Consider the following 26,018-nt stretch of genomic DNA (forward strand, 5'->3'; position numbering starts at 1 on the left):
AACATCTCATCCAGACATAAGTTTTAGTCGTGGTATTGTGTTCGTCTCCACGGCCAAAGCCAAAATATTCAACATATTCTGAATCTGTTATAAGATAATTAAGATAATTTGTTTGGTTTTTTGCAAGAAGGATATAAGGTTTAAACAGATAATATGTGAGGTTTGTAGAATAAAAATTTACAATTTAGGTTTATTGCTCGGTTCATAAAAAAACAAGCGAAACATAACTTTTTAAGCAGTTGCTTGAATTTATTAATGAGATTTTTATATCACAAAGTTTCTATTGCAAAAGTACAGCAGTTCCTACTTAAATAAATTTATAGATCGAATTTAAATTTAATGCTTTTTTATAAATTAAAGTTTAGTAGTCTTCATTAAAAATTAGAAGTTAAAACGCACTTGTTGATTAAATATATCTTTTTCGAAATAGAAGTGTTCAGTTAACATTTAGAATTTCTTGGCCAATTCATCAAACATCCTACTGTTCTAAAGTGTACCATTCACATTTTCTAAACATTGACCCACACACTATGTTGGAAAAATTCAAGATACATTGTTGAATGTGTTATAGATTAGTTTTTCGGAATATCGTTTTCATCAAATTGTAGAGAACTGTTATTTACTTTATTACGTATCACATTATATTGATTTTTAACTTTTATATGATTTCCAGACAAAAACACCTCTTAAGTAATATTAGATAAGATATTTGTACAAAAACGCTTATCTAATAGAAAAAATACTAAATTTAAACTAAAACTTTCAATTTATTACGATAAAAATTTATCGACATAATGTTTGTTCATTAAAAGGGATGCCAGTAATTTAATTGGTATATGTTAGCCTTATTATCTTTTTCCGTTAAGGTGCGTCCTTATTTGTTAGCTCTTCACATTTGAAGCACACATGTAGGAATTTATGAGAATTCGAAAGAATGAGAATGAAAATCACTAAATCTCAAATAAGCTCTCTTGTAGTTCTCTTTATAAGAAATTAATATAAAATATTAATAATTTTATAATAAATGCTTATTTTAGCTATTTTGTAATTTTCCTAAAAACTTCTAAGTCAATAAATTTCCTTATCAACTTCAAAGTTTTAACAAATCTGAAATAAATAGACTATACTCAAAGTTGTTGCATTTTCTAATTCTTGTTAGGTAAGTTTAAAATTTAGGGAAGTCTAAGTAAAAGTTACTGTAGTTTAGTTCTTAAATTATAGTAGCTTATATATGTTCTTTACCTTTCAATTAACGTAAATAAATTATATTCTCAAATTAAAAATTATAAGTTAAATACTGAGAAAAAAAAGTATTGCCTAAATTAGATGAATGCCAAGAAAACTTTACCATGTTTCTGGCTGCATGGGAACAGCAAAATGCTCGGTAATTTTTATCGAAGTGCTTTGGTAATTATATCATTAAAATTAACGACAAAGCATAGCCTTATAGTACATAATAAAATTAAGTAAAGATGGTAAAACTCAGTAATTTTATCGTAATACCGCTGAGCATAACAAAAAAACTTAATTCGGTAAAAATTGCTTTTAAGTTCTTTAAACCTTTATTAAAGCGAATGAAAAAAATACTAAAGGAATGGTTTAAACAATGTATAATTTGTCTATATTAACCATAATTATTTTTTTGCTAGAAATGTCATTAGCATACAGTACCGTAATTTAACCAAGTGTTTTTTGTGTAGCAATTAAAAAAATGCAGTTGACACATTTCATAAGGGACGTAAAGGCTATTGAACATCTCTGATACCAAATTAAATATTCTGTGTAGCACAGGGGATAATTGTATGCAGCACACGGAATAATTTCAAAGTGCATGGAGCAGATATGCAACCGAATATAGATAGTGTGAACTCATTAAAATATTTGTTCATATTAGATTTCACAAATTGCATTGCTAAATTATCCGAACGCTAATGTTTTCCCTCGTCTCGACAAAATTTCCCGACAATCTAACGCACTTTAAGTATTGTTATATGTACATATAATGAAAAGAAACTGAATTTGTAAAAGCCGAATAATTCACATCACAATTGCACTTCTTTAATAACAATTTACTATTCTTACTGTTGAAAACAGTAAAATACACTACCAATAGTAAAATTATACCATGCATAACAAAACGTACCACAAATCTAGCTATTAATGCCTACTTTCATCCCAATATTTGAAAGCTTAGTAAATATTTTTCATTCGCTTAAGAAGTTCTTGTGATGTTATCGTAGTCTATAAGTAAGCAAATTTTTTTTTTAATTTGAAGTGAAAAAACTGCTTGAAGCAGTAATAAATAAATAGCAATTGTTCCCAGAATGAAATTTTTGGAACTTAATAGTTTTGCAATTTATCGTATCAGAGATAGTTCCACATGGTAGTAATACGAAATAGTAATGCAAAAAGTTAATGTCAATACCACTAAGTAATTTCGCAATTTCAAATAATATTCTAATAATTTTTTAGTTATATGATTCGACATATATTCAAAATAAAATTTATCCAAAATAGATGTTATTAATTTAATATTTAAGGAGTCGTCTGAAAATTATACAATGTTTGGATGGGTTTTGTGAAATTGGGACATTTTGTGAGAAGGGGAGGATTTAGAAAATGTGTGACTGCTGTCATTTTGGTGAAAGTAAAAACATTTAAATTCTCCTGATTCAATATTTATTTAATATTTTATGCTATTTTTGCAGATTATTCTTATAATTTTTTACGTTTTATATTTTACGTTTAAAATAAAGCCTTCTTGGGAATTTACACTTTTGAGTAAAAAAAAAAATATGAGTCATTTTCATAAAAATTAAAATGCTTCGAGAAAGTAGACAAAAATAATTACAAAATAATTAAAATTCCATTTCAGTGAAACCAACATTAGGAGATCTAAACTCACAACCACTTTCCTGACTGAATGGTTTGGAAAAGATACTCCAGATTGAGGCTACTCCTATTTTTTCAAAGTCCAAAATCCAAATCTATCAAAGCAAAAGTATATTATTCAGAGAAAAAGCATATTTTAAGCCAGAAGCCGCTGTTTAGTTGATAATAAGAATTATATAGCATAAAATCAACTGTTCGGACTATTTAAAACGTTAACATTTTATCATTCGAGCAAAAGCTATTGTGGATAATACTTTTTTTTCTGGATCCCTATACATAAATTTACATACATAAACCCTCGTTAAACTGTTCTACCGTAAAGTGCTCGACTTCGCGAGCAGGTCGTCGGGCTACCGAAGCGGGGGTGCCATCCCCTCTGCAGTGGATCAAAATTGTGATGGCACGTCTTCGGATCATCCTCAGGGATGTTTCCCAGACCGTCACCAATAGCCCATTGTGCAGCTCTAGTGCGACGTAAATGAACTGCAGAACATACATAAACTTCTAAAATTATAGAACATATATTTTTCGGTTCAATAGTTATTTTAAATCTAAATAGTTTATCTTTTAGATAAAACAATAAGTAATCAGGGCAATTTTTAGAGTTTACATTTATGTTAGAGCGAAAATATTTTTTTTTCGGAAATAAGTCGGAGCCCTATTTATTCAATCAATAGAGTAGATAAAAGCAAAATCTTTATATGAGCCCATAATATCAAATATTTTATTGTGGAAAAAAATAATTATATTCCGGAACGTAAAGCATTATTTTTCTTTAAATACTCTGTTTTAGAACTATTTTTAACAATGGTATATAAATAATGAATTTCTTTTTTTGGTTAAATGCTACACCGTAAAAAAAGGATTGAGACTCAAGTTTGGGAAAAATGAGCCAAAATATAGGTGTCGAATTTTAAAAAAACATGCAGAGAAAAAAATGTAAGTTCAAACCAATCAAAATGTGATAAAATATACTGTGATTCTGTCTCATTGGAAACATCAAAACACCCGTCGAGTTTTAAGGAAACGCTTTTATTTGGTAAAATGAACAATAAGATATAGTTTTGTAATATACGATAAAAATTAGTAAATGTGGTAAAATTTGATATTTTTACCATGATACATTAGAGCATAGCATAAAAGCCATTTATCCGGTTAAACTCAACTTTCAGTTTTGTATGTTTCAGTAAAAGTGTGGTAATAAGAATTATAATTTTAATAAACCAGCATTTTTGGTAAAATGTTACTGTATGAGAAGAAAAATTACCAAATTTATAGTTTAAATGCTGTATATTTTGGCTTTATTAACGAGAATTTTGTTTTTTTGCCAGAAATGTCGTAATTATACAGTATGGTAATTATATTAGAATTTTATTTGCCTTGCATGTATTGAGCATTTTGAGAATGTCATTATACTCAATAGTGAATACATTGGGTTTTCAAATTTGACCATATTTATTAATCAATATTTGACCATATTTATTATCAAATCTGACCATATAAGTTATTTTGACATATTTTTACTCTATTTTGATAAATCATTTTTTGCAATGTAAGGAAATAAAGCAAATAAAAAATTAGTTAAAAAAATTCTTTATTGGAAATCATTTAAAACTCGTACGGTACTTATTCTGTACATGGGTAAAATATTAATCTACATTATCATTATTTGAAAAAAAATAAGAATCGATAAATAAACTTCATCGATGAGGATTATAAAAATGTAATATAAAAATGTACATAAAAATGCTTTACTAACATTTACGATTAGGTTTTAGTTGAATCTGTTTGAAAAAAGTATTCCAGAAGCAATTTCCTTCGCACATCATTAAAAGCTAGTCTAGATTTCAAAAGTTCATTTACCTAACTACTTTTAGTATTTTAATGAGTCACACTTTTAATGGCAAATATGGTATGTTGCCGTGAATTACACATATGAGCCATGTGGCTGAATCGGTCATCTTGTTTAATGGATATTTTGTTGATTCGATAAATTTCAAATTTATTATGATTACAATTGTTATTTCAATATTCTAATAACTCGTGTTTATACGTGCCTGATAAACAAATTTGAAATTTTAGGGGAAAAAATTATAGTAGTTTCGAAATCAGTACAACAATTTAAGTCAAAATCAGGATGTTCATTTTAATCATTCGAATAATATGCCAACGAAATTATAAATAATAATAATAATCAAATTTCATCAAAATATTAATGAGCAGAATAAATTTGATGTAGTATTTCTTTCATCTGAAAATTCCAATAATTTATATTTTCTATAAATTTTGCAATCATACTTCTTTCTCTCTTGATAAGTAATCAATATTCATAAATGCTGGAGAAAATGCCAAAACAATTTTAAAAGCAGTTTCATAATAAATATATTTATCTTAGTTAAAAAAATTAACATTTTTTGCAGCAATCTATAGCATTTCTAAATTTGACATCTGTATATGTGCTTTGAAATTATCATATGAGTACTTCCCAATAATCAGTGTGCTCCCTACATTGATAAAATAGTTGTCAAAACACCTGAAAAGAAAGAAAGAACTAGATACTTTCTGGTGGACAGCAAAACATATTTAAAAATAAAATTTTAAGTTAGAAAATGTTTGTTATCATTTTCCACTGTATTAAAAGGTGAACAGCAGGTGAAATTAAATTTTCCCCATAAACACTTTAAAATACTAATCGACTTATCATTAAATTCTTCGCAATCATCTTGAAAACATTCTTCGTCATTTTCTTACTTAAACTACTCAGTAGTCTTTGTAATGTTTACTCAATAATTCTCGATTGATTTTCTTAAATATTTCCGATTTCAAAATCATGTAAGGGCATGGTAAATTCGGAATATACTAACTACACTTCATCGTTTTCGTACAATTTAAACTCAAAATAGATGTAAAACTCTTTTTAGTCTACGTTGTCTTTCGCAAATCTTTTTCGATAACTTCAAGAAGAAACGATAACTTCGAGCAAAAGCCAATAAACGAAGCCATTTTAGTTTCAGAAAAAAAAAATCTGAAAAGTTAAGACGTGTTATCTGTTTTTAAAAAAGTATTGCTTTTAAAGAGGAGTTATTTTTTTTGTCCTTATTTATTTTTGAAAATAAACTAAAATCCACGCATCTTAAATAACGATCTAAAATTTTTTTAAATGTGCTTTCTACGAATTGCCTAAGCATAAAAATTATTAAAGTTTTTATAAATCTTACAAGCTTTTTTTCTGAATACCTGGTCAACCTTAAACCATAATTTTGGGCAAATAGTAAAAAGAATTAAAATAAAACGTAAAATTGAGTCATAATTTTATTGATCCTTACACTGAGAAAAAAATACAGTCAAAATTAACAGAATATTATAAAATTTACCGTGTTCCTGGCTCTGTGGAAACTCTAAGAAATTCAGTAATTTATATTGAAGCGATTTGATAAAGATTTCGGTAAAATTAACAATTACGCACGCGTAGGTTCGTAGTAGAATGCTTTTAATGTTGTACACCCCAGTTCAAAGGGAGTTACGAAGTTTTATATAGTCGCCACCGTAGTGACACATCATGACATGCATTGCATTCACTTAAAAAAAAATTGTAGGTACAAAAATTCTTACTTAATATATTATATACCCTATAATTCATATTATACACCACGTTGATTACTGATTTTCTAAATGAATATATTCCTATATGAATATTATTTTCCATATGGTCGGTAAATAATTACTCACTAGTGGGAGATAGAAGTTAGAAAGGCTTATAATGATAATTGTTCTGAGAAAAAAAGGACTACAAGAACATAGTAAAATTTAACGTGTTTCTGTCTCTATGGGGATAGCAAAAATCTCTATACTTTTTGCAGAAGCGCTCTTCTCATGATCTTGATAAATTTAACAATAAAATATTTCTTACAATGTGTGATAAAATTCGATTAAATGTGATAAAATTTGGTTATTTCATCACGATATCATTGAGTATGGCATAAAAAGCAGTAAGAACCATTTATTCGGTTAAATTCACTTTACAGTTTTTTTACTAAATGTGTGATAGTAAGAACTACAATTATTAAAACTAGAATTTCCGGTGAACATTACCATCTGAACGCTATAATTACCAAGTAAATGGTTTAAGTACCGTATATATTTCTTAATTATCCAGAATTATGTCTTTTTTAATTTAACCAAAACGGCAATACCATACAATACGGTAATTTAACCGGAATTTTTTTCGACGTGCAATATTAAGTAGTCAAGTTCAAAAATGATTAATTTACATTATAATTTTGGTCAACTTGGAAACGTATGCCCGCGATGCTGATAATTTGAAAGATATTATAGTAACATATCATGACATATTTTACTTTAAGTAGGTGGGTTGAAAAAAATTTTAATCTAATGATGAAACATTCATTCGAAAAAGATATTGTGAATAAGAACAAGTTTAAAAACAGAGAAAAGCTTTGCTCTGTATGCGATTTCACTTAACTAATTTAATTCTGATAAAATCCTGACTCAAAAATAATAAAAAATTAATTACAGAAAACGATATCATTTTTAAGGACAAAATGTTTAAAAGTGATAAATATTTTCTTGAGTGCATTATAGCATTTTACTAATGGACTATGTTTCCTAAAATATGTAAATTGAACTTCATTCATAACATTGCTTCTTATTGCTCTAAGCTTTTTTCCCTAATTATATAATCTAGTAAGTAGTCAAATAAATACCTCTGCCACGGGATGTACCACTTCATGTTGTACATAGTTGTATCTTTACCTCATTTATCGAGTGAATATTAGCTGTTTTATTGGAAGATGTAAGATTTTAACAATACACGAGAGTGTTTTCCTATTTATTGACATTGTAATTTTTTTTAAAAAAAATAAAACTTATCTTTAAGTTAATGATAGTTTCTTTAGACATTTAGAAATGAGGTAAATGTTTATTTAAAGTAGTTCAACTGGTAGCATTGAAAAAACAGTCTTGTTTTAGTTCGAAATAAGCTACATTGTGAATAACAAATTACAGTAAAAAGCACCGGCGTTAAAGTTGCCGGTACTTTAACAACATTTCATAACAAATTTCTAATTAATTTAGGAGTTAGGTTACCTATTGAGAATTATAAGATTTAAAAAGGTAGTTTCCAGGATTTTTATTTAAATATTCATTTAAACAATTTTAAACTTATTTTCAGATGCATTTAATTTGATCATCAATGATGAAATTTATTGACAAATACACACTTGCTTAGCAGCGTACGGATAAGAGGAACTATTTTAATCATGAAAGTATGTATTTAAGCGACATATTATTCAGAATGGGGGAATAGAACTAGCTGCACTAAAACTAACATTGTAAAAAAATTCTTTATCAAAATGTGGTAAAACGTACTGGCACTCAGTATGCTGATACTCATTACCGTAAAATCCATTTTTGTTGGAACTTGTTGCGGAACAAAAAAATCGGATATATTGTTATTTTTGCAGTAATAATTACCGTGAAATCCCTAAATCACTGTAATCAAATAAATATTACTGTAAAAATTCCAGTCTAATATTTTGCTGCGAAAATTAGTTTTACGGTAAAATGGACTTTATGGAAGATGCACCCAAAGTGCCAGTATTACGTATCGTAAATTAATCCATAATTTCTTGCAGTATAGCTGGAATAGCTCTGTTTTTTTAGAGCTCCAACCACTGCTCTCTTTAACTCACCAATCTCCAGAACTACAGAACTTTATTTTATAGTTTAAAACTTTATGTATTTCTTCAAATAATTGAATAAAATTCTGAAGTTAATGAGAGGTTGTGTATAATAAACAGACATTACGTTACTGATGTGAACATAAAATTTATCGAAATTCCAAAAAAAATAACAATTCCTCACCAAAATAAAAAATATTTATATGATATCTGAGACATACAGGGCTTTCTATAAATTCTCATACAATATCTTCATCCTAGCGTGTGAAAACAAATTCTGCAGTCAAATAATTTAGAACATAATATTTTTATAAGCATTAAAAGCTTATGGAAATTGTTATAACGCTGTTGTAAACCCAAAATGTACAGAATATTGTTTGCTATGAAAAAGAACAGGATGGAAAGGAATTATATAATTCAATCATGGTATGCTGGAGTTTGTCTTCTCCAATGTAAAATATTTTGTTCCAGAGCAACCTCCTTAATCTCAAAATGATCGATTGAGGTAAACATCAATTGAAAGCATTCCACTCGATAATTATATTACAAATCACATCTTCAATAATAGTTTTGAGGTTCCTCTCAAATTAAAGATATTTTTAGCTGCTTTTTCTTGAAAAAAGTGTTACAATTTGTACTTAAGTTCGGGTGAAAATAGGTTTCAGTGATTATTTTGCCTCAGTTTCAAGCTCCTTACGGTTAGGAATACTATTACAATACTCGACAAAGATGATGCAAAACGATGCTCCGACGCATGCTGCGAACTTTGTCTAACATTGATTCAGAGATAATTCAGATGATCTGATGATTTTCTGTCAAGAGATGAATGACTTCAAGCATACTCTACTTCAATTTATTGGATTATTTTGCAAGAGGGTACATGCTATCAAACCTAAATGAGGTAAAATGCACAAATTGAACTAATTTTGAAGTGTTATAAAGAAAAAAGAGCGATATTTCTGCAAATGCGAATATTTGGATGGCGCTAGTCTTGGGAAAAGACAAAAGCTTGTACAAAAAACTGAAAAGGGAATTCATTTAAACTTGTTTGCTGTATAATGTCGTTCCATTTTGTGTAAAAAAATAATAATTTTACTTACACAAGCTCCACCATTCATCTATCGCAAAACACTACTGGACAGAAGTCTTTATTTTCGATTTTTCTCACCTGATACCATTCATAGATGTATTTCATGCATTGACCTGGATTTTTAGGAGAGCTTCTACATCATTACAAAGAATTATTGTTCTTATATTTTACTGCTGTACCATATTTTTCATATACACTGGTTATCATAAATTAAGGAAAAATCACAAAAATAGCGATAACTCTTTCAAAAGTAAGCCAAACCGTGCAAAATTTGCATATGTTGTCCACTAAGAGTAGCTGAGTAAAATTGCAATATGCAAATTAGTGGCGCTGCACTCGGCTTACGTCATCTGCCTGGAGCATAAAAGTCCAAGTTTGAGAGAAAGCACACAAATTTTACTGTGATTGCGACATTGAAAATCTGAGATAGCCAATTCGTAATAATGACCTCTAGGCATCATTTGCCTGAAGAACTACGATGGAGAGCCATCGGGAGACTAGAGGCAGGGCAGAGTCAATCAGAAGTGGCCAGATGGCTAAATGTGAGTCCATCTGTGGTTCATAGACTTTGGAGGCAATTTCAAACCACAGATTCGGCATCTAGGAGGTTCAGTCAAGGACGGCCAACTGTTACGACCAGTGCCGATGACCGATATTTGACATTAAGTGCACGCAGGAATAGAACCGCTACTCCGACACATCTTAGATCCTCTCTTGCTGCAGCCACCGGAAGGTTGGTGTCAACGTCAACTGTGCGCAGAAGGCTCCACGAAGGTGGTCTGTATGCGAGACGACCAGCCATTTGCGTGCCGCTCACATCACGCCATAGGAGAGACCGTTTGCAGTGGGCCCGACAACATGTCCACTGGACGTCAGATCAATGGAGGCCTGTTCTCTTTACGGATGAGTCCAGGTTTAGTCTAGAAAGTGACAGTAGACGTTATTTGATATGGAGAGAACCTGGGACCCGTTATCATCCATCAAACATCCGTGAAAGAGATGCATACGGAAGAGGCAGTGTCTGTGTTTGGGGAGGCATATCCTTAGGAGGGCGCACATACCTCCATGTCTTTCCAAGGGGAACCGTGAATGCTCAGGTTTATCGAGACAACATCCTTGATGCTTATGTGCGCCCATATGCCGGGGCAATTGGTGATTGCTTCCTGTTACAGGACGATAATGCAAGACCACACAGAGCTCGCATTGTTGATGATTATCTTCAACAGGAAACAATTACTCGCATGGAGTGGCCAGCTCGATCCCCGGACTTGAATCCTATCGAGCACGTTTGGGATGCTCTAGGGAGGCGTGTATCTGCCATCAATCCGCCCCCTCAGACCCTTGCCACGCTTGCAACTGCTTTACAAGAGCAATGGCTCTCACTTCCTATTGAACTGATAGACCGCATAATTGAAAGCATCACACATCGCTGTTTGTGCTGTATTGCTTCTAGAGGCAATCATATTCCATATTAAAGGTACTTTTTCTATTGCAAACCGATACTTCCAATTTGTTTATTTTATACATGTGCTAATTTCTATACTACTATTAATGTCTGATAATTTCTTTTTATGTTGTTTAATACCTTACTATGTGTTGTATATTGTGGGTAAGTTTCATAAAATTCCATGTGTAATTTCTTGAGTTATCGCGATTTTTGTGAATTTTCCTTAATTTATGATAACCAGTGTATATGAAAATGATTTTTTTTTCTTTTTTAATTATTTCTTTCATCAAATAATATATTTATGATACTAATTAATTATATTATTTTTATAACTGTCAATTTAATAAAGTCACCCTTTACCTGTATATTTAGTCAATTAGCGTGACGTATAACCTATGTCAATTTATATTCCCCCTGCTTTCACATTTGTTCTACTTTGGCTTTACCTGACATTTTTTTCACTGATGAGGGCGCGAGTTTACCGTACGCGAGTTTAGGGTTTCTTGCTATTGGTGATAATTAAATGTTGTTTTCTGTTGTGAACAGGGGCGTACGCAAGGGGGGGGGTTAGGGGTTTAACCCCCCCCCCTTGAGCTCAGACAAAGTGAATTTACAAAATAATACAGAAGACAAAAATAAAAATTTTAGTTGAATTTATGCGGGTTATTATTTTTTAAGACTATATATTTTTATTTGCCTTATGCCTACTTTTTTTTCTCACGGTATTTCTCAGAATACTGATAAAACATTTACTATAATAGGGTTGTATTTCTGAAACCAAATTCACATGATACTGTTACGGGCGAGCCCCGATCACTGGTTCCTTTCTGTCTTGCCAGTCGCGATAGTTTTCGAGACTGGCTTGCATTCGCGAGGTCTGGAATACTAGACGTTCTGTCGTCTTTGAGAATTTTGCAGATGCGGTTAAAAAAATTATATGAAAGGGGGTTACATTTATTTTCGATTTTAGTCAGACTAAGAGTTATCTCTGCCGCTTGTCCTTCGGAGCTTGTTTCTAAATCTGTTTTGTTTTGGAGACTCTGTGCTCGTTGAAGTTATTCATTCCAGCTCGAAACTTTGAGATCGTAGCTTAGTGGATATTTCTGTGCCAATATATATGTATATATTTTTGCTGTTCTTGGACCTTTAGGATGTCTAAACGCAAGAATTTAACAATTTTTAATTACTTTGAGAAAAAATCACGACCTGAAATTAGTGAGGTGACAGCATCTAGTACCAATGTAAGTTTTTCTGTTGAACAGAAATGTGATACTTCCATTGAAGAAAACGTTTCTAGCGTAACAGAATCTGATGAAAGCGGCTCTCAAAGTGTTACTTCCCACCCATATGACATTGGACTTTTTTCAGAAGATAATACATGCTAGGATAAAAAACTGATATACTTAAAAATGTTTGGGAACCCAATCCAGCATTTGTTTTTCCTGAAAAAGGAAAAAGAAAATTGAAATTTCAGTACAAATGGCTTCATCGCTGGAAATGGCTTGCATATTCAGAGGTTAAGGGTGGTGCTTTTTGCAAATTTTGTGTACTTTTCGCCCCAAGTGGTGCCGGTTCTGGAAAGCAATCTTCAGGCCAACTGTGCAATGTAAAATTTGACAACTGGAAAAATGCTGTAGAGCGATTTTCTGAACACGAGAAATGTCTTTATCACAAAAAATCGATCGAAATTGCTAGGACATTAAATGATATTTTACTTGGAAAGATGAAACCTGTGGATGAACAAGTTGACAGTGCTGCAAGCAGAAGAAAATTCGAAAATAGAAAAAACATTACTCCAATCATTGAAACCATCCTATTTTGTGGAAATCAAGGTCTCGCTCTAAGAGGACATAAGGGTTCGGGAATAATTGCTGAACAACCAGGTGAAGAGAACGACGGAAATTTTCGGGCATTGCTTCGTTTCCGGAGTAAGAACGATTCGACTCTTAAGAACATTTTAGAGTCAAGCAGAAAAAATGCTCAGTATACCAGCCCTCGATTTCAGAACGAAGTTATTGAGGTTTGCAATATTTTAATCCTGCAAAAACTAGTCAGCAAGATTAATGATGCAACTTGCTTTTCCATTCTTGCAGATGAAACAACTGATATTGCAGGTATAGAGCAATTATCGTTATGCGTTCGATATGTCGATAAAGAAAATTTTAACATCACCGAGCAGTTTTTGCAATTCATTCCGGTGCATGACTTAACCGGAAAAGCAATAGCAACAACAATATTAGACCAATTACAGTCTATGAAAGTTGATATAAAAAAATTTCGTGGACAGGGGTACGATGGTGCTGCATCAATGAGTGGAAAAATTAATGGTGTACAAGCCCACGTAAAAAGTATTGTCCCATCAGCACTCTATGTACATTGCTCTGCTCATAGCCTTAATTTGGCTGTATCAAATGCATGCGAAATAACTGGCATTAGAAATTGCTTAGGGACAATTAAAACATTATACGACTTTTTAAATACGCCAAAAAGACAGTATGTCCTATCTTCAGCAATGGAGGAGATGGAAACCAGCTCTAAGAGGGAGAAAATTAAACAGCTATGTGCAACCCGTTGGATGGAAAGATATAACTCAGTAACCGCTGTGGTGGAACTTTTCGAGCCTATCGCCGAAACACTACAAAAAATATCAGAATGGAAGGATAAGGAATCAGCTACCCAGGCTAATTCTTTACTGTGCACAGTATCTAATTGCCAGTTCGTAATATCTCTTTTGTGCATTTACGAAGTTTTCACCATAACAATCTATCTCTGTAGATACCTACAAAAAACAAGCATAGATTTGACAGATGCAGTGAATCTTGCAGAAGATGTCATTAAAGATCTAAAATTATTGCGTGAAAATGCCACTGAAACATTCTCTGAAATATTCAGCTCTTCTTCTCTTATGCTAACAAGCATTGGATCTTCCACTTCCATGCAAATCCCTAGAATAACAGGAAGACAGAAAAATTGCGATAATTTTCCCTCATCGACACCGGAAACATATTTCAGAGTTAGTGTTTTTATTCCATTTATAGAAAACTTTATAACACAATTAAACTTAAGATTTGTATCGCATCGTGATATTTTGAAAGGATTTCAGTGTCTTCTACCTGCCGATCCTTTCATTTGCCAACCTTCAAACATAAAGGCTGTTGAAGCATTAGTGGAATTTTACGCTGGAGATTTGGATACCTGTAAAGAAAGCCTTAAGTCTGAACTAAAATTCTGGTATAAAAGATTAAAAAGGATTAGTGAAGACGGAGGTAGTGTTCCAAAAACTGAGGCGGATGCTCTTGGAATGTGCAATAAAGATATAACACCAAACATTTTCAAACTCCTAAAAATATTGGTCGTTCTACCTGTTTCAACGAGTGCAAACGAAAGATCCTTTTCGACTTTGAGCCGTTTGAAGACTTATTTATGCAACTCAACAGGAAATAATAGAATGAATGGATTGTCACTCTTAAGCATTCATAGAAAATTTACCCCAGCTGTCGAAGACATTTTAAACGAACTTGCAAAAATACCCCGTCGTTTGGATATTACAGTATAAATCAATAAATTTTTAGCGTGTTTGTATACTGGTTTAATTCCCTATTTGTTGGTAAGTCATTTTTTAGTTAAATTCATTGGTTTTCTATGGAATATTCACATTTATATGGTTATTATTTAGATAGCTGTTACAGTATGAGTAGTTTTTTCTGGCTTGATTTATTCCTACTTTTTAATAAAAATAAAATATTTTACCTCTTATTATAAAAAAAATTATATTCTTAAACTTAAAAAATAAAAACAAAATTTAACTAAACAATGTTGTCTAAATAAAAAGTCAAAATTGTCTAGCTGTCTAAATTAAGGAAGTAATAGTGGTTTATTACATACTCGAATTTCTTTTAGTAATTTCTGAAAATTATGAACCCCCCCCCCCCTTGAAAAAATTCTGCGTACGCCACTGGTTGTGAATATCAATTTTGTCACAAAGGATTACTCACGTTGTTTTTAGGCCTCAGAATTTTTGCTTAAAATTTCATGAGAGCATTTAAGACAGCATGAGCAGTGCGCAAAATAAAAAAACGGACCCCCAGAATAACTATTGATCTAATGAACGGATTTTCAAGTCTTAGGACTCAATCTTAAAGGTTTGAAAGGGTGACATCAAATATACTAATTAATTACTGAATAAAATATTTCAAGTCCAAATTTAATTTTAATTAATTATAAAATTTATTTTAAATTTAATTTTAAGATCGAAAACGTATGATGTCAAATAACAGATTTTCTGGGAAATATCTCATATTGATAATTAAATAAACCTTCTCGTATATCTTAAATATTTGTAATTTATTTTAAAGTCCTAAGGTAAAACATTACGTATGTACTGATTCTAGAAATTATTTAGTTAATTTACCCGCAGCTTCAAACGTTTAATATCATAAGTGAACTTCAAGGACTTCATCGCCCTGTTAGCTGTCAAACACATCAACTACGTAAATCGAAATTGAACGGCTGTAGTAAACCATTTGAATACCGCCGTCCAAAATTAACGTCCATCAGGACAAGTTGCAATTTCCAAACTGAGTTTATAACATAAATTTCTCCATGAATCTCTACTATTCTAGAAATAATGCTATATCAATCCTTTCACTTGAAAATGACAGCATGAGGGAATAGGGCATGAGGGAATGCTTGGAAGTTGGAGATTATGCTCTTAGGCTTATTGAAAGATTAAACGAATGATATTACTTTTGTGTGGTACACTATTTTGCCTGAATGAGTTTTTTGTTGTTAGGGAAAAGCTTCAGTTACATATTTTGTGTAACATATTATACAAATAGGAAATAAATGTGGGGAAATGGTAAAATATCTTCGAACGTTAAACTAAATTTCATTAGATATTTCATAGATTGCAATGAAATATGCATATTTCATGTTTACAAAAATAGCTTAAATAAACTTATAAGGAAAGATTGAATCAATTTATAAAGATTTAATTACATAAGAAACGCTTTTAAATTACTTATTGTTTTATACTTAGAGACTTGCTGAAACATCAGATGACAGAAAACCTTTTTGCCCAATTCTTAATTTTCACAGAACGCTAAAATGTCTTAAAATAAACTCCTATCATAAAATAAAATTTACTTGCTTAATTTGTTGTTAATTTACTTGTTTTCTATGAGTGTTCATAAAAAATAATCTTATGCTGCTTGAGTTTTCCCTATATACACTCTAATATAAGTATACACTCTAATTTTCTTCTAATAATTTGATAATTTTGTTCGATTTTTTGTCATATAATAATAATGTATAGTCAATAAATATATATTGCTTAATTTCTACATAAATTGGAAACTTTTGAGGCTATTGTTAATAAATCATTTTTCAAAATTGAGGCACTTCCGCAACTGCCAGTTTCTTCAATGAGTCCGCTTGACAGCACAAAAAGATTTGAATCCCATAAATTTCAATATCAAACATCCAAATAATTTAAAACATATCGAAAAATACAACGTAAAATATGCATATTTATTTATTTATAAATTTAAAAATAATCTCTTTTTATTAATAACCAATGTGATGTTCTTATAAAACTTAGGAGAACGGTCTATGAATGTATTTGAGATATATTTTAAAATAAACATGATATCAAAAAATAAATACCTAAATTTATATAAATTTTTCATTTACTTCAAATTTACAAACATTAAAGATTTGAAAACAAGTTTAGTCACCTGTTTAAATCAAGACCATAAAAAATCCAAATAGGCTAAAAAAATTATATTTCTTTTAGAACTTTTTCGCTCAGGAAACTTTTTAGATTAAAAATTAATTTCTCTCAGCTAGAAACTGTAAAAGACTATTGAGAAGACAGTTTTTCTTTATACTTACTTTATATTTTCTTGCGAAAGTGTTACCATGTATTTAAACAATGATTGATGTATAAAAAAAGCACGATTGCGTGTCGGGACTGATCTTCGATGATAAAGGAATGCCGAATAGACTTTTGAATACTCAACATTTTTTTCCGAGCTTATTTTTGCCAATAAAAAATTTTAAAAACATATTCTTAAAGTCAGTTGGCTCGGAATATAGATCAAAGTATTGTAAAAAAATTAAAACTTTTATATTTTGGAAATTATCATTTATTTCATAGCTGTTTGTAAATATATATACACATATATTTGCAAAAATTTGAATTGTAGTTAGAAAGTAAATGTTTCACCGTGTTTCTTTAAATGTAAACTATTTTTATTACCATGTAACTTAACAGTTAGTAATTAGTTATAGTATTCATTTGATCCCTTAATATATATAAATTCATAAACATTCCATTCATATGATCATATGAGTCATATTAGTTTATTAATGCATGTTCCTATATTTATAAAAATTTTATTCATGTTTAATAAATGTTTAAGTCAATGTCAAATCTTTCACTAAATGTAAATTATATATATATATATAGATAATGATAGCTGCCATCGTCGAATGTTCAGGAATGCAGGCAATGAGTTAGAAGGAAAATGATGTTTATTTAAGTCATTTTAAATAGGTGACAGAGCTTCACAACGGGCTCCAAATTCTGCGTGCTTGATATTTTATCCTTGGGAAAGTAGTTAAAATCTTCTCAATCTGTCGTTTTGACAATCTATCATTGTCATTTAAGTCTCATGGAAAAAAGGAAGCATTAATAATTATAATTGATCTATTAAATAAACCGAGGGAAAAGGTCTTTCTCACGAGTTAGTTAGAGAGAAAACTATAAAGTGTTAATTAATGCATAATTTGAATCCAAAAACAGATTAAAAGACAGGATGGGAATTTTAAAGAGTAAGAAAGCGCGTTTAGTTCAGTATAACTTAAGAAAATATTTAGATTTAGGAATAACAGAAAAAGATTAGTTGAAGCTTTTCATGTTACACTCCCCTCCCTGAAAAATTTAAATGACCAGCAAAAAAATTTACAAAATTATTAGTTATTTGCAATACTTTCCCTATGACAGAAGCACAATTAAAATGAAAAGAATAAAATTTGTAATCTTAGTATACAATCAATAGATAAAAATAATATGAATTAAAAAAACTACAGTTATGCAAACAAGATAAAAATTTAACTCAATATTACTAATTTAACACACAATTAGCTGTTTGCAGACCTACTTTACACTCAAATAATGTTAAAAAACTAATAGTTTTTCGAACTCTTTGTCAGTTTAGTTCAATAAAGTTATGTTCAAATTTCTTGATGAAAATTCTTCACCCATAAATAGTATTCTTCTTCCATATAACTTTCAATTTTTTCATTTAAAATTGTACATTTCCACATACATTTTAAGAATGCAAATATTCAAAGATATGATACTTTTATGCATCGTATATGAAAATACAAGGACTTCAGTATTGCTTACTTTGTTCGAGAAGAAAAAAAAACAGAGCGGTCGTTATTCCAAAAATTAAGACTTCAATATTTTGTTTACTAAAAAATGACACTATGAGCATTTACGCGACCCTTTGTTATGTATAATGTTTTTATACTTGTTCATTTCGACGAAAAAACAGGTTAAAAATGGTATTTTGAAAAAGCCTGTAGCTTTAGGACCTAAAATAATTTCAGGTTTGAAATCCCCACATCCAAAGACTAAATGTTTGCGTAAATAATGTTATCATCTAATGTTATCATCTATTTTAAAATTAATAATTATTAGCAATTTTATGTATTAGATACATTTTATAATGATATTTTAATATGAGCAAATTTTACTTGAAATAAAGTAAATGCTATACTATTTCTAACATAGCTTATAACCAAAATAACCTCATTGAAAAACAATTTGTTGTCTAAATTTTCTCACATTGTATATTTTACCGGCAAAATATGAAACGTCGGCATTGCATAGAATGCCTAGGCATTGTATAGAATGCCGGATGTTTTTAGGCAATGTGAGAAGTATTACATACTTTCCCTAGGCATTCTATAGAATGCCAAATGCTATTTAGGCAAAGTATGAAATAAACGTCCTGATGAGGTTATTATGTAAATGATGTGCATGTTCCTGTGAATGACCGAAATCGGTGGTTGTTGACTTTCACCGGTAAATGTAGACAATTACATAGTCGCTTTGGTGAATGTCCGAAATATTTATTACATCCGATTTGATATTAATTTATTCGTGGATATAATTACATTTATTCGATATTTTAATACTTACTGACGATAGATTAGAAGAAACATCCGTGTTTGGAGTATCGGGCAAATGTATACCGGGCAATGGCACTTGACCTTTAAAAAAAACATCAGTGTAGGGTATACCGGCAATGCCACTTAACTAGACCTAGCATGACTAGACCTTTGATAAATGTCCGAAATATATACTAGGTCTGGTGCCACTGCCCGTTACACATTTGTCTGGTATACCCTACAATAATGTTTTTTTAAGGTCAAGTGACATTGCCCGGTATACACTACACTGATGATTTTTTAAGGTTCAGTGCCACTGCCCGGTATAGATTTGCCCGGTATACCCTACGCTGATGTTTTTTTAAGGTCAAGTGCCATTGCCCGGTATACATTTGCCCGGTATACCCTACACTGATGTTTTTTTAAGGTCAGGTGCCATTGCCCGGTATATATTTGCCCGATACTTCAAACACTGGTGTTTCTTCTAATCTATCGTCTGTAAGCATTAAAATATCGAATAAATGTAATTATATCCACGAATAAATTAATATCAAATCGGATGACGTTTTGAATATGTCATTTTTGAATGAAATTTTGAGGAATCGGAGATGTATTTTAGACCTTGCCGGTTTCTCATTTGGCATTCTATGGAATGGCTAGGCAATGTGTGAAATATAAATCATTTCATACTTTGCCTCCTAATTTTTGGCATTCTATACAATGCCGGACTTCATACTTTGCCGGTAAGATATATATACCGATATTACGGAACATATACCGATTGTACAAGAACTGTAATCGGTATATGTTGATAAGCATTTTATTTATTTCTCTCTTAAAGTGAGTGAAGCAATTGGTTATTAAATTTAAATAATTAAGTGCAATGAATATTGAACATCATTTCTGAAACTTATCGGAGTTAAATGTACTATAAAACTGTACTGTAAATATAAAACTTCACAGACATTTTTATCTGCATAAAAAATGGAATATTAACTTGAATATGCGATTTATATACATGGTTATTTAAAGAATTATAATATGACAATGCAATATTTATGTCCCAAAATATTTAATTTACCACATTATTCTTCATTAATTTTTTAAAAAATAAATAAATAAAAAATAGTTTATAAAAAAGAAAGAAAAAGTTTTGAAATTTTTATTGTATAATAAAGAATAATAAATTCAAATGTGCAGTTCTCACATTTGTTATTCTAAAAATTTGAAAAATAAATATAATAATAGTTTAAATATGCATCCTTAATTTTGTAAATTCATATAGCAAACCGTTTTTTGCTATCAACGTGTTGCTTTAGCAAACTTTCCACTTTATGGTTTCTCTCAGCTAGGCATAATGATTTAGTAATAAGCCATTTCAATGATTAACCTTTTGAAGTCAAATGGCAGTTCTAAGACACCAATTATCAAAAAAACGACCATTTAAGGTTACTAAAAATCTTCAAAGTACAACTAGGCAAGATTATTTTTTTCTTCCTTCAAACCATGAGTGTACTTCCCGAAATCCTACAAAAATTTCAAAAAATGCCCTGTAAAAGTTTTAGGTGTATAGTTTCCACTATTTTTGGTGTAGAGGTAAAATTAATACATTTTAAAATGCAGAACTGCAGTTGTCAGGAAAAAAATTATATACAATTGACAAAATGACAATTATATAAAAGAATTCATAAAAGTTTACGTTGAATTCATAGAGTTTTTCATTTTCTCCGAGCTCTGAGGATCGAACTCGGTATCTTTGTCTCTCCAGGACGACGACACTAACGTATCGGCTACGCTGACATACGTCAATATTACTAAAATTGCGATTGATTTTTAAACCATATGTTTTATTCAATGAGGTCATTAAATTGATTCTAATGTGATGTCTGTAAACATGCAAACAAAAAATGAATAAATCAATAAATAAAACTATAAAAGTGAAAAAGTAAATGAAAATGTGACTACATGCTTTGTAAAAATATTAGCTTACCACAGCACAAATTGTGGAATCTACACACTAAAATTTATTAAAGTGTGTACCTTGTAAACACTTGTCCTAGTTTCTTTTTATTGCAAAATAAGCACGTGTTTTCTGATAACTTAAGAAATACTAATTCGATGAGGTGTACAATGTACTTTCTTTGCTGAAAAAATCAAAAATAATTAATTATTTCAAATCCTGCAATAAATTTTTTTTTTTTAACAAACAGAGCTGCAAGCTAATAAAGACCTCTAGGATTATCGTTTAAATATGTACAAAAAACAGAATTGTCTACCCTCTAATTTATAAAAATGGCTAATGCTAAACCAATGATAAAAATAAATTTTTTCTAGTGTTTCCAGAATTACTTAATAGAAATTCTAGTACGGTTTTTTTAGGATCGCGGGCTAAAATTTCCCCTAACAGCGCTCATCTAAATTTGAAAATGATAGCGAAAACGGTTCTTTAGTCATGATAGAAACGCACACATAAAAATTCTTCATTTTCTTATTATAGATTTCTATTCAAAATATCTTATGCCATAAATAATAGTAACAATATATGAGTTTAGTGTAAAAGATGACAATAATAAAAAATTATTTTCAATGTGCACTTACGTTTCTATTTAACAATCAATTTATTTTTAAGTGTGCACAGTGCATTCACATATTTTTAAAATGAAAAAAATAGAGATTCTACGCATTTGCGTATGACTCAATTGGATAACTTCGAAGAATACACCTAATTTTCTTACACTTAAAACAATCACATATGAATGCAGATAAATATTTTAAAAACAGTTACGGAAAAAAGAGGATAACCTTGTTAACATAATAAAAAATTATAATATTAAATCATATCAAATATTATAAAATTATAATATTAATTATAAAATTATAATATTAATTATAAAATTATAATATTAATTATAAAATTATAATATTAAATCTGTCATCGTATTTTTCGGTAAAATAAATATAGGATAATTTTAATCTAAACATATTTTCTTCATTTTCACGACTCTTCTCAAATAAATGTTTAAAGACATAAAGGAAAAAAATATAAATAAATTCTGTAGGTGAATCCTAGCATTTTTAACCTTTGTAAAAATCCCGCTTAGTTTATCTTTGCGACATAAATCAACTAAGTTCCGCATGAAAATGACTTATTCCGACATGCTGTTTGGCTCAGTGGGCATTTTTCAACGTCGGAAGAGACATTATTTGGCCTAAGATTTGATGAAGTACCGCCAAAGAAAAGTAAGTCTCCTTCGTGATTCGATTATGCTTGGAAGATAAATGGAAATAGACTTTTCCGATTTTCGATGAGAAATGAAGTGTTCAAATATTGAATCTATTTTCGCGAATTTCAGGCAAATATATAAGATAAACTCTGAAATAGACATGTAAAAATAGACTTTTAATTCAAGGTTATTTTTATAGCTTTTCTTCAGGCAAGTTCAGTGAATTAATAACAAATTGGTATAACTATGTTACATCGAGAATAAATTTTATGTAGCATCATCTCTTTGATCATTTTAGAAAGTTAAAGACAAAATAAATTCTAAACTAGACATTCAAAAATAGCTTTTTCAAAATCCTGTGTATTTCGAATGGCATTATTTTCATGTAAGTTCTGTGGATTACATAAATGATTGATAACCTATGTCATAAAAAGAATCAATGGTACAATCAATGTCGGTGCATAATTGAATCAGTTTTAGTGTCAGTTCAGTTTTGCCACCATTTTTGATGGTGAGATGAGCTAAATATGTTCTTTAGGACAGAACTGTAGTTAACGTGTTAAAAATTATAGAAACCTGACGAAATAGCAATTGTTTGAAAGAATTAGTTCGAATATATACTAAAAATGTGCTTGTTTTTTAAACGAAATGTTTTTGTCTAAGTCTATAACACTACTATAACAGCAAAAAAGCAAGTAATAATGACAAATATACAATAGCAATTAAACTACAATAGTATAAAAATGAAAACTGTGATTACATGTACTGTAATACAAATTAGTATACCTCAAGTCCAAAATGGTGGCAATTTTTACAGAGTGCATCAGTATTGTATTTTGTGTATTGTTAGACAAACTCTAAAATAGACAGATAAAAATTGTCTTTTACGCAAGAGTTATTTTCAAAAGAATATTTTTTCATGCATGTTCCTAGAAATACATATTTAGTTAAGAAATTTTTATTTCATTACGAACCAACGTCTGACATCTGCTTTTTTATTTATTTATTGCAGCTGAACATGTAAAATAATCTCTATTATAGGCATTTAAGAATTATAACTTAAAATCAACGTATTGGAAAAGGAAATTTTCCATGCGTATTCTAAAAATTACAGAATTAATTAGTAAAACTATAAAACATCTATAGAATATGCAACTAAATATAACAGAATATAGGTACAGAACTACAAAATAAATTATACTGTATAAGAATTATACTATATAAGAATTACTAAGAATTACAGAATTAATTAGCACAGCATCAATTTTACTTTGAATACCATTTTTGTGTATTCAAAGTAAATTTCTAAGATAAACTCTGCAATACATAGATAGAAAAAAAAATCGACTTTTAAATCAAGTGTATTTCAAATCGAAATGTTTTATTTTCATGCGTATCTGAGAAATACGCAATAAATGTGCTTAAAATATACGCAATAAATAGCACTTTGTAAGATCATATACCGATGTAATCACAAATCTATGTTTGAGTATTTCTGTAAAATGCATGAGATAAACTCTTTAATACATGCCTATAAGCTGACAGATTTGAAAATAAGAGTTATTTTCTAAGGACTACCTAATTTCCTGTGTTTTCCAAAAATTGCTCAGTTAATTCAGTTACTTTAAAATTTATCTAAGTTTTAAAATAATCGTTATAGTTTTCATCAGTCTATTTTTACAAGGCATACCTTAAAATTTTTCACGAGTCTTTTAATAATTCAACAAATAAATAACAAAACATAAAATATTCGTTAACAAACTATTTTACTGTAATTTATAATAAAATTAACTAAAATTAACAACTTAAGACGATACAAATTTCAATTTACCTACCCAAAAATTCCAATTTAGGATTAAAAAGTTTTTTTTCTGTTAAACATTTAATACTAGCGGATAAAACTTTTTTGCTCAACTTGAAAAGCCTTAAAAGGAACTTTTATACTAAAAACATTGCAAATTTTATTTTTCGATTCTTAAAAATACTTTTTCAACTGAAAAAATACTCATAGTATTTAAAAATTTAAGTAATATATCAAAATCTTGGAAATTAATATTTTTTTTATTTTTACATAACGTTTTTGAGAAACATTTTTAACATAATAAATTTGGCTAAGCATTAAATTAAACAAAACTTTAAAGAAATGAAAAACCTATTATCCCAATACTTATGAATAACTGTTAGGAACTCATAGCAGTTATAAAAATAGAGTATTCTTTGCTTAAAGATGTTATTTCATATTAAAAAATAACCTTCAACGAACAATTCTTCTTAAAACTGCGTTAAGAAAGGTTAAAGGCTGTTGTTTTAAATCACGTTAATCTCAACCCTTTTAAACTTGTTTTCGTTTTATTTCGAATTCTTTTAATCAGTGTTCTTTTATAATTTATTTAAATTTTATTTCAAATCCTTTTAATCTCGATTCATTTAAAATTTGTTTACATTTTTCTCTCAAATCATATCAGTCATCAAATCATATTTCCCTTTAAACATGATTTTAAATAAGATATCACAGTGGTTTGCAGCTGTCGGCCCGAGGGCCGCATTTGTCATTTTTTTTTTGCAGACAATTTTAGAAAAAAGTCTCTATGGGTTTAAAATACTTTTCTCGTTAATAAAAACCTAATTCTTTCGTTTCTGTGAAATTTAACGTACCAAAAGTGCAAAAAAAAAATTTTTTTCTCAGGTTTTGCATCTAAGAAAATATTTATTCAAATACAAAAACAATCGTGTATGTTGCTCTTTTTTATTTCATTTTTTTGTATTTTGTCAATATATATTGTGTGTATCAGAAATTTTCTGGAAGAAATACTCCGATTTAACTTTTTGAAACCACTCACTTTGGACGAAAATATTTACGCACACATTTGTAAATTTTAAAATTATAATATAAATATCTATTTTCCGGTGGTTGCAGCAGACAAACCTCAATTTTCTCATCGAACAGTTTGTGTACTACTATGTAAATTTTAATGCCAACCTTTTTAAAGTTTTATATTTTAACAATTAGATATCTATTGCACATTAATTGCTTAATACATAGGTGCGCATTAAAGTTATTGTAAGCCGAATTTTTTAATATGCAATTAAATATTTTTAAGGATCTACTTCTTATTTTAATTTGTAATTCAATACTTTTTTTTTTGTACAACCTGGTAAAAATCTGACCGCAATATTTAATGTTTCTTCAAACATAAAAGAGTCCTACATAAAATTTTGATAAAGTCGCGGCTCGCCATTTGATTTGTGTTTTTAATTGCGGCCCCCGGCCTCATGTAAGTTGGAAACCCCTGAGAAATCATACTAGTACACCATAAAAATTTATGGGTCAAATTAGAGAACCGGCACTCGGGGCAACGTTACTTATTATTGTTGAATCCATTTTGACCGAAACATGTTACGGAACAAGAAATCAGACAGACCGAGATATTTATAGTAATAATTACAGTAAAATCACTGAATAACTCTAATTAAATAAATAATAC

General features: G+C 29.7%; 1 long non-coding RNA gene across 1 annotated transcript; it reads right to left on the minus strand.

The window, feature by feature from the left end:
• Positions 1-4,058: 4,058 nt before the first annotated feature.
• LOC147807701 (uncharacterized) lies at positions 4,059-23,451 on the minus strand. Its single transcript, XR_015434903.1, has 3 exons — positions 23,320-23,451; positions 21,300-21,453; positions 4,059-5,425 (listed from the first exon to the last, which is right to left on the minus strand). It is a non-coding gene; the product is annotated as an uncharacterized LOC147807701 (long non-coding RNA).
• Positions 23,452-26,018: the final 2,567 nt, after the last annotated feature.

The sequence above is a fragment of the Parasteatoda tepidariorum genome, chromosome 6 (genome assembly GCF_982258835.1).
Source record: "Parasteatoda tepidariorum strain Cologne lab strain chromosome 6, Ptep-v5.0, whole genome shotgun sequence".
NCBI lineage: Eukaryota > Metazoa > Arthropoda > Arachnida > Araneae > Theridiidae > Parasteatoda > Parasteatoda tepidariorum.